Here is a 10,993-nt window from a genome sequence, read left to right as displayed (position 1 = left end):
TTTAAAATATATGTGAACAAAAGCAAATATAAATGCTGTAACAGAAATTGTGTCTTTTAAGTATGAAATAAAATTAGAGATCATTTGAGGTAACGATATCTGTAAAAAATATTTAAAAATTACAGAATTGCTTCTTAATGTATTTCTACATTAAAATAGAGATACATAATACTACCTGACAAGCTTCCTTTTGAATTCATATTAAACTACTTTTTTCCCATTTCTGCTCAAAAGTTATTTCCAGAGAGGTCTTCTCTGACTATGCAATATAAAATAAAATGCCATCTCTGCAGTCCCCTTTCATTTAACCAGTTTATTTTTTCTCCAATTACTCTTATAATCATCACACATATAAAATACTTTACTTTCTTTAATCTATCTCTTCTTACCAGAATATAACTCCATGAGGGCAGAGATTTTTACTCATCAAATAAACAGTACCAAAAATATTTGGTATGCCACAAATTTTTGAGAAATGTGTAAATAAATAACCAAAATCAATGCTGAAAATGTTTTAAAAGAATGAACTAAAGAGAAGAGCAAGAAAGAATTAACCTTAGTACAATGGCACTACAGTAGATAGATGACCCCTAAACATAATAGACTCTATACATTAGTTATCACAGCAAAGAGTAACCAACATGGAAATAGAGACTTGGGCCAGAGCAACAGGGAAGCAGGTGGAGTGAGTTATGCACTAAAGATAGATTTCCTTCATTTTGTAGAGAGACCGTTTACCATTCAAAACGTTTAAGTAGGGAAAAACCCACATGTACATAGAAATCATCCTCTTTGAGAAAAAATGAAATAAACTGAGACAGATCGATATACAGTAAAAGAATTACACTGCTGGGCATGGTGGCTTATGCCTATAATCCAAGCACTTTGAGACACCGGGGCAAGTGGGTGGTTCTGAGCTCAGGACTTCAAGACAAGCCTGGGCAACATGGCAAAAAACCATTTCTACAAAAAAGAAAAAGAGAAAGAAAAAATTATCTGGGCATGTTGGCTCACATTTACAGTGCCAGCTACTTGGGATGCTGAGGCTGAAGAATCCCTTAAGCCAAGGAAGCAGAGGTTGCAGTGAGTCGAGATCATGCCACTGCACTTCAGCCTGGGCAACAGAGTGAGAACCTGTCAAAAAAAAAAAAAAAGAATTACACAGAATCCTCTAAGGCAGTATATAACTGAATATAATTTTTTATATTTTTTAGTCAATTATTTTTAATTGACAAATAAATATATATATTTATGGTGTACAACATGATGTTTTGAAATATGTATTATGGAATGATTAAATCAAGCTGATTAACACATGCATTATCTCACAGACATCATTAATTTGTGGTGAGAATACTTAAAATCTACTCTCTTAATATTCAATTCTACAAAACATTGTTACTAACTATATTTGCAATTTTATACAATGGATCCCTTTGGAATTATTTCTTCTAACTGAAATTTTGTGTCCTTTAACCAAAGTCTCTCAAATCCTGTTTTCCCCTCAGATCTTGATTACTGCTATTCAACTCTGCTTCGGTGAGCCTGACTTTTTCAGACTCAACACAAGTGAGATCTTGTAAAATTTATCTTTCTGTTCCTGGCTTATTTCACTTAACATTATGTCCTTAACATTTATCCATATTGTTGCAAATGTCAGGATTTCCTTCATTTGTAAGGGTGACTTGTATTCTACAGGACTTGTATTCATTCACCTTCTGATTAAAGAAGCCAGTGAAAATCTCTTCACTTTTAACTACCAGATCCACGTCCAGAATCCCTACAAAATGTTCATCACATTCTCTAATTTTTATATTATTTTGTTTCCATCTTATACATTCTAAAAGCAAGATTGTAAAATAAATTACTGACAGTATAATTTATATACATTATTACTGAAAAGGCAATGTGAGCTAAATAAGTGTTTTTTTTAAATATATAAATATTTAGGTAGCATAGCAAAAAATACCAAAATAAGGCCTTGTGTCTGCATTTGGCTAGGAATCTGTTGCTTATGTTTATTACTTTCCTTTTCCAATCACTGTTTCTATGTTTACTCTGGCCCCAGATGATAGGGGTTTTGGCTTAGAGATGTGATTAAACTTATTCCTATGAGACCTGAACTCTTGGTAGAGTTATTTGTACAATGATTTAGTGGTATTTTATTAAATTTTACCACTGGTTATGGTTATAGAGGATGGCGCTAAAGAAGAAAACTATTCATATCATTAATACTCCTTTCATTTCTCCTTCATTTGTACCTTTTACTATATGTTTCCTATCCTGCAGGGTAATTTTAGCCATTCATAATAGTGTCCATATAGTACCTTAAGTAAAAGCCCTCAACCACACTAAGTTTGGTACTAGTCCTCTAATCATATCATTTGCAGGCCCCTGGCCATCTGGCCAGACCTTAACATTTGACACCAAATTGATGTACAGGATACCTTAGGCTGTCTTTCCCTCTAAGAGAAATAGACAATGGCATACACCACTGGAAGTTTTGCCTTCAGAGGAATTTTGAAAGGATTATGTGGTTTTCCAGGGTCTCCTCTTTATAAGTATGTAAAGTAAGAGCATGTCATTTTATTTTTTGCCAGAGTATTATTTATCAGACTCACAATTTTTTTTCTTTGTCAGATGATCATGGACAGTACTCACTGAGTCCAGAAGTGCATATTATTGAAAAGGTGATAGATGTTAGTATGGGTAGAGTTACCTGTTAATTAAATTTATCTGTGGTTTCAGTACTAGCTCAGGTCTGGTCCCAGGCACTTCACTTTATTTTAAGATAGCATGTTACTGGATATGTTTGATACTATGGGTTAGATAAATATCATCCTGTATATTATGGGCAGCTAGCTCCCTTTGTATAATGACATGGAGCAGGATAAGTCTCCCTCTACCAGTGCCCAACATATAGTGAAGAGCCATTTTGCAGAATAAAATAGTCTTCTTGGTTAAATAGTAAAATATTGTGTATTAAAAATAGCTAGAAGACACACTTTGAATATTCTCAACATGAAGAAATACTAAATGCATGAAGTAACAGATACATTAACTACCTTGATTGTATCAATATACAACATAGATGTGCATCAAAATGCCAAACTGTACCCTACAAATTTGTACAATTACAATGCGTCAATTGAAAACATAAAAAAAAAAAAAAGTAGTTACTACCTGATTAAGGGGCATTACTTTGCTATAAAAGCCAAGGGATCTCTGTTGTGATTTCTATCACCTCATCTGCCACAGACTCTTAGAACATCATTGTATTATTTGAGTCACAAGGTCAGGGCTGCTTTTATTGGAGTCGGAACCATGTGGAGATCTTTCTCTTCTTCCAAAGCCCTACTGTGATTTGGTGGCCTTTTGGTAAATCGGGCAGCATGGAGAAGAAGAAAAACTTGCAAATTACTTCCAAAGGTTAAAGAAGCCCAATGAGTAAATTTCTTTCTCCTTCATAAGTGATGATTATGTAAAGTATAATGGATATCCTGCCATAGTTCTGAGAGGTGACAGCATGCTGGCAGTCCTCACAGCCCTCAATCGCTCTCAGTGCCTCCTCTGCCTGGGCTCCCACTTTGGTGGCACTTGAGGAGCCCTTCAGCCCACCGCTGCACTGTGGGAGCCTTTCTGGGCTGGCCAAGGCGGGAGCTGGCTCCCTCAGCTTGCAGGGAGGTGTGGAGGGAGAGGCGCCAGCGGGAACCGGGGCTGCGCGCGGCGCTTGAGGGCCGGCTGGAGTTCCGGGTGGGCGTGGGCTTGGGGGGTCCCCCTACTCGGAGCAGCCGGCCAGCCCTGCCGGCCCTGGGCAATGAGGGGCTTAGCACCCAGGCCGGAGGCTGTGGAGGGTGTACTGGGTCCCCCAGCAGTGCCGACCCACCGGCACTGCGCTCGATTTCTCACCGGACCTTAGCTGCCTTCCCGCCTGGCAGGGCTCGGGATCTGCAGCCTACCATACCTGAGCCTCCCACCCCCTCCATGGGCTCCTGTGCGGCCGGAGCCTCCCCGACGAGCACCACCCCCTGCTCCACGGCGCCCAGTCCCATCGACCACCCAAGGGCTGAGGAGTGCGAGCGCACGGCGCGGGACTGGCGGGCAGCTCTACCTGCAGCCTCGGTGCGGGATCCACTGGGTGAAGCCAGCTGGGCTCCTGAGTCTGGTGGCGATGTGGAGAACCTTCATGTCTAGCTCAGGGATTGTAAGCACACCAATCAGCACCCTGTGTCTAGCTTGAGGTTTGTGGATGCACCAATTGACACTCTGTGTCTGGCTGCTCTGGTGGGGCCTAGGAGAACCTTTGTGTCAATACTCTGTATCTAACTGATCTGATGGGGAGGTGGAGAACGTTTATGTCTAGCTCAGGGATGGTAAACGCACCAATCAGCGCCCTGTCAGAACAGACCACTGGGCTCTACCAATCAGCAGGACGTGGGTGGGGCCAGATAAGAGAATAAAAGCAGGCTGCCCAAGCCAGCAGTGGCAACCCGCTCAGGTCCTCTTCCACACTGTGGAAGCTTTGTTCTTTCACTCTTTGCAATAAATCTTGCTACTGCTCACTCTTTGGGTCCACACTGCTTTTATGAGCTGTAACACTCACCGTGAAGGTCTGCAGCTTCACTCCTGAAGCCAGCAAGACCACGGGCCCACCGGGAGGAACAAACAACTCCAGACGCACTGCCTTAAGAGCTGTAACACTCACCGCGAAGGTCTGCAGCTTCACTCCTGAGCCAGCGAGACCGCGAACCCACCAGAAGGAAGAAACTCCGAACACATCCAAACATCAGAAGGAACGAACAACTCCAGACGCGCCACCTTAAGAGCTGTAACACTCGCCGGGAGAGTCCGCGGCTTCATTCTTGAAGTCAGTGAGACCAAGAACCCACCAATTCCGGACACAGGTCAGACCACAGAAACTTCACTGAGGTAACAGTCCCCTGTATGTTTGTGTGACATATCTACATCTTCTAACATGCAAGTGTCTCACCAAAACTTTTAGGTCATTTTCTATTTTCTGCTCTTGTAGTCATGTGAGAGTGATGTCATCAGCTGAAATTATCATGTTACCAATTAAGGTTCCTGTAGACAAAATTGTGGCATAGCCCAAGAGCTGACGTAACTCTAGTACAAAATGATCTACTTCTCTTTCATAAGCAAATGTGAAACGAAGACATTTTAAATACAAAAAACAGAGGAGAGAATTCACTATCAACAGACCTTCACTTAAAAAAGAAAGAAAAAATACCTTAAAAGGAAGTGTTGATTGGCATTTACCTAATGATTAGTGATGTTGAGCATTTTTTCATACATTTGTTGGCAAATCAAAACCACAATGAGATTACCATCTCACACCAGTCACAATGGATATTATCAAAAAGTCAAAAAATAACGGATCCTGGTGAGATTGTGGAGAAAAGCAAATGCTTATACACTGCTGGTGGAAATGTAAATTAGCTCAGTCATTGCCGAAGGCAGTGTGGTAATTTCTCAAATAACAAAACAGAATTACCATTCAATCCAGCGATCCCATTACTTGGTATATACACAAAGGAAAAGAAATCATTCTACCATAAAGAGACATGCACACGTATATTCATCACATCACTGTTCACGATAGCAAAGACATGGAATCAACCTAAATGCCCATCAATGGTAGATTGGATAAAGAAAACGTGGTATATATACACCATGGAATACTACACAGCCACAGAAGAGAATAAGATCACATCCTTTGCAGCAACATGGATGGACCTAGAGGCCATAGAAAACTAACACAGGAAAAGAAAACCAAATACCATAAGCTCTTCCTTACAAGTAGGGGTTGAACATTGAGAACACATGGACACAAATAAGGGAACAATAGACAGCAGGGCCTACTTTAGACTGGAGGGTGGGGGGTGAAGATCAAAAACCTACCTATTTGATACTATGTTTATTAAATGGGTGATGAAATCATCTGTACACCAAACCCCTGTGACACATAGTTTACCTATATAAGCAACCTGCACATGTACCCCCGAACCTAAAATAAAAGTAAAAAAAAAAAGTTCATCAAATACAAATAAATAAGATATGTGAGAGAAAATTGGGCACACATAGAGTAATTATTTTAATTATAATAATATTTTTAATAATTATTAATTATTATATATTACATAATGTTATATATGCAATATAAAATATAATATATACAATATAAAATATAATATTTATATATACAATATAAATATAATATATATTATTTAATAATAATTATTTTAAATCAGTTAAATATAACTTTCTAATGTAAAAATAACGAGTTATTGTGAGTTTATAGAATATGTAACAATAAAATTACATGATGACAGTAGCAAAGGAAATGGAAGGAAGCAATATTTTTGATGAGTACAACATAATCCATGAATCCATTTAAGTGTAAAATTACATTCTCCACTTTTTGTACAAACACTTTCAGGATTCTTTGCCCAAATATAAGACGCAAATTGTAGACTTTTTATGAATTAACAAATCCGTGATGTTGTTTTGCAGATGTATCTTCTCATGGGTTGCCTTTGTTATTATCATCTAGAATTTTACTGTGACCTGGTTTAAGTTATCACTATAGAGAGCATTGCAAAGTAACTCCCTCAGGTTAGAGAGCTTTGGCATGGTCAGAGGTTTGCTCTGCAACCAAATGAGACTAATTGGGTGTTACGCTTTTTGTATTGTGAATCTCCGAATCTCCAAATCTCCATTCCACTTATCAGTTGTCCACTGTTTGCTGACAGGCTACCACATTTCACATAAAAGACTTTGTGAGCTGGGCGTGGTGGCTCGCGCCTGTAATCCCAGTACTTTGGGAGTCTGAGGCAGGTGGATTGTCTGAGGTCAGGAGTTCAAGACAAGCCTGGCCAAAATGTGAAACCCCGTCTCTGCTAAAAAACAAACAAACAAAATAGCTGGGCGTGGTGGCAGGTGCCTGTAATCCCAGCTACTCGGGAGGCTAAGGCAGAAGAATGGCTTGAACCCAGGAGGCGGAGGTTGCAGTGAGCCGAGATCACCTCATTGCACTCCAGCCTGGGCGACAAGAGGAGACTTAGTTTCAAAAAACAAACAAACAAACAAAAAAAAGATTTTGTTACTCTTTGAACTCAACTAGCACTGTAAATATATAGAGTATACTTTAACCTTAATTCTTAGTTATCTTACTCCTGAGACTCTAACTAGCAGTTTCTTTTAGCACAGTTATAAGGAGCCTGGGTTTGTACTCACATTTTGTATTAAAGTTTTCTATTATTGCCTAACAACTGCCATCCAATTTAGTGGCATGAAATAGCAATAACTATTCATTATTTCTCACTATTGTATAATTTGTGCAGGAGTCAACAGAGGCATTGTAATAGTTGCCTATTGTTGCTGTTAACAGATTAACAAAAACTAAGAGGCTTAAAACAATAAAAATTGATTTTCTTACAGCTTGGCTCCTAGGTTCATGACTCCTTCACATCACTCCAACATCTTGCTTTTTACTTGAATATAACTTTATTTACACTAGTAAGAAATGTGAATGTATATTTATATGAATATAACATTTCTTACACATGTTATATTCATGAAAATTACTACTTTTCTTACTACTGTAAGAAATGTGTCTCAGACTCTTTGCCTCTCTCTTTAAGAAACTGTGGGATTCTTATTTAAGAATAAATAAGTTGAGCCTTATTTAAGGCTCAACTAGATACTCAAGGATAATCTTCCTATCTCAAGATCTTTGACTTAGTCACATCTGCAAAGTTCCTTTTGCCATAAAAGATGTCATTCATAGTTTCCAGGAATTAGGGGGCAGAAATTTCTCAGGGGACCATTATTCAGCCTACTGATGGTGGCTTGTCTCTGTTCCATATGGTGTTGTCTACAGCCACAGCGAGGACTGGAGGATCCCAGATGGCTACCCCCATGTTTTTTTAGAGCCTTACTGGCATGACTATATTGTGGCTGGGGATCCATTGGTCCTTTCTGTGTCATGAATTCTTTTATCACTCAAAGGTGTGATTCAAGCTTTTTTTCATGGGGGCTGAATCCCAGTAAGGTGAAAGTGGAACCTACTAGGATCTCTGAAGCCCAAGCCCTAGAAATCATACAGTATCATTCTTCATTCATTCTGTTGATCAAAATCAGTCATAACAGCAGCCCAGATTTGAGGAGAAAGGAGCTGACTTTATCTTTTTATGAGTTGAGTGGCATAAGCATACAAGAATCGGAGAAATTACTAGAGTTCATTTTTGCAGTCTACCACACTTTGAACTAAGAATTTAGAGATTTGATCTTATAATTTTTAAAATTTTCTAAATTAACTTTTAAGTGCCATGACAAGGAGTCACATCACACTACAGCCTCAAATTGGTATCCTTTGTTCTGTCTTAAAGAAGCTATAATTCATTTCATTCAAAGACTTTCCTTCACTGGCTACTTGATTCCAGGTGATTACTGATGGGATTTTAGCTTAACAATTATTATATGCTGTGTTGTCTGAAGTTCTCATTCTGAAGCACTAATGGAGTTCCATTGTTTTTACCTAGTAGTTAGACACATCTAGGCTGTAAACTAATAGATTTTCCAATTTCCGTTAAGGTTTGTTGTGTAATCCGTTCCTGGAAGAGCTGCAGTCGATTGTTTTAACTTGTTTTAATTACTACCAACCTCCTCCACTAAACTCATCCTCATCCTTCCTAACTTTAAAACATGCACATACCACCCCCCCACCCCCAAACACATTTACTCAAGGGCTATTTGTGTGAGTGTGGGTGTGTCCATGGGTGTTTGTTTTAATATGTTGCTTCTTGGTGGATTTTTTTAAAAAATGAGATCCAACTACTGACTACTCTTATATAAAAATCCAAAACATGGACCAAATGCAGTGAAAGAAAGGGCATATTATGTCTTATTCTTTCATATACTTCAAAGACAACAAAAAGTTATAAATATCACTTCCTCTATTCAATTGTAAGATGCCAGTTCATTATAAATAACTTTAGCCTTCTAAAGACAGGTTTCCTGGAAAACATCAGTGATATATGTATTTGTATAAATTAAGGAAGAAAGATGATTTATTAAATACAAGCTACGATCAAACAAATATTCCATTTGATGCATTATTAGTATAACCATTTTTAATGTACAAGACATTTCATGGTTGACTTTTGATGGAAAATCTGATATTAGAATTTGACAGGTGATTTGTTTTTACTAATTCCCTTTGGAAGCCCCTTTAGCTTTTTTCCAAAAAAAACTGTAATTTCATGAGTCCTTGGAATATGTTGATAGTGAAGTTCTACTAATATTCAAATACTTTTAGAATATAAATCTTTGTAATATTCCACATTACATATATTTAAATAAATACAATTTAGTACTGTAAAATCAGTTTAAATAATATGGAGTTCTAAACATGGAAAAATCATCATAGTTTTTTAATATAAAATTCTAAGAGCAATGTATGTAACGTTTACTTTAAGAAATTTACTGAATTTATCTACACCTGTAGGAATATTTTCAGTGGATTTTATGAAATGTATTAAATTACATTTGCATTTGGATTACAATTTAAATATACACTTCACTCAGCCTCTCTTTATTCTTAGTGAATTGCAAAATATCAGGAAAAGCTAAAAGATATTTTACCTTTCTCTAAGAAGAATTTGGTTATTGACATGTACTTCATTGAATTGATTTGTTTATATTGCATAATTCTGTAAAATGCGTGCATATGTATTGAGTTTAGATACATTTTTAGTTGACACTAATACATACAACTTTAAAAGGTATTATAGAGGTTGAAAAATTCAACTTAAAACTTGTAATCTAACAATCGTGATATCATGGACTGTTATATTGAGAAAGGAGTTTCAAGTGCATTTATTTTACACCTACTAAGTGTTTTAATCATTACAAATTCAAAGCTTATGTTTTAACTCATGCTTTGACAAATCTCTAATCACAGTACTGTCTTATTTTGCTTGTTTTGTTTTTCTGACTACTCACTTTTATTTCCTCAACTAATTTATTTAATTTTGGTTTCCATCATGTCAGTCACCTCTATATATATATCCCTTAATTTTTCAAAGGATTATTGAAAATGTCATACAAAGGATTAAACATTAGTTGATGTTTAACCTCTTTAAAATGTAATTGGATTATTCTTTCGCATAATCTGGGTAATATAATTTTGACAATCTAAAACTGAGCTTCCTTTCCTTCCTCCCTCTCTCCTTCTACCCTCCCATCCTATGTTCCCTCCACTCTTCGTTTTCTTCCTTCCATTCTTCCTTCTTCTTAACTCACTGAAATATTTTACTCCTTTCTTCCTCATAATTTCACTTCTTTGCCTTTTTAATTTTGCGAGGGGGATGGACATGTAATGACAGTTGTAATGCTATGTGAAAACTGTATAGAACTTTTTACTCATTCAACAAGTATTTCTTGAGTGCTTTATTAGTTTTCTATTGCTGAAACAAATAACCACAATTTAGTAGCATAAGACAATACAAATTTATTCTCTTATAATTCTGGAGGTAAGAGGTCCAGAATGGATTAGCAGTTTAGAGCTTTTCTTCTGAAAAATTTAGGGGATAATTTGTTTCCTTGCCCTTTTCAGTTTCTAGAGACTGCCTGTATTCCTTGGCCTCTTCTTTGCCATCACTGCAACCTCTTGCTTCATCATTACATCTCCTGTTCACTCTGATCCTCCTGCCTCCCTCTTTCAAGGGCCTTTGTTATTACACCGGCCTACCAAGATAATTCACCATAAATTCTGTATCAAAATCCATAACACAATCATGTTTGAAAAATCCCTTTTTACTATGTAAGGTAATACAGTCACCAGTTCAGGGGATTAGAATGCAAACATCTTTGGCGGCAGGCGTTATTTAGCCTAACACAAGTGCCTAATATGGTCCTGCAGTAGTCAGAAAGCTGGAGATACAGTTTTAAACAAACATTGTATTCTGTATCT

This window comes from Hylobates moloch, unplaced genomic scaffold (genome assembly GCF_009828535.3).
Source record: "Hylobates moloch isolate HMO894 unplaced genomic scaffold, HMol_V3 SCAFFOLD_17, whole genome shotgun sequence".
NCBI classification, from domain to species: domain Eukaryota; kingdom Metazoa; phylum Chordata; class Mammalia; order Primates; family Hylobatidae; genus Hylobates; species Hylobates moloch.
Note: the sequence above shows the minus strand (reverse complement) of the source record.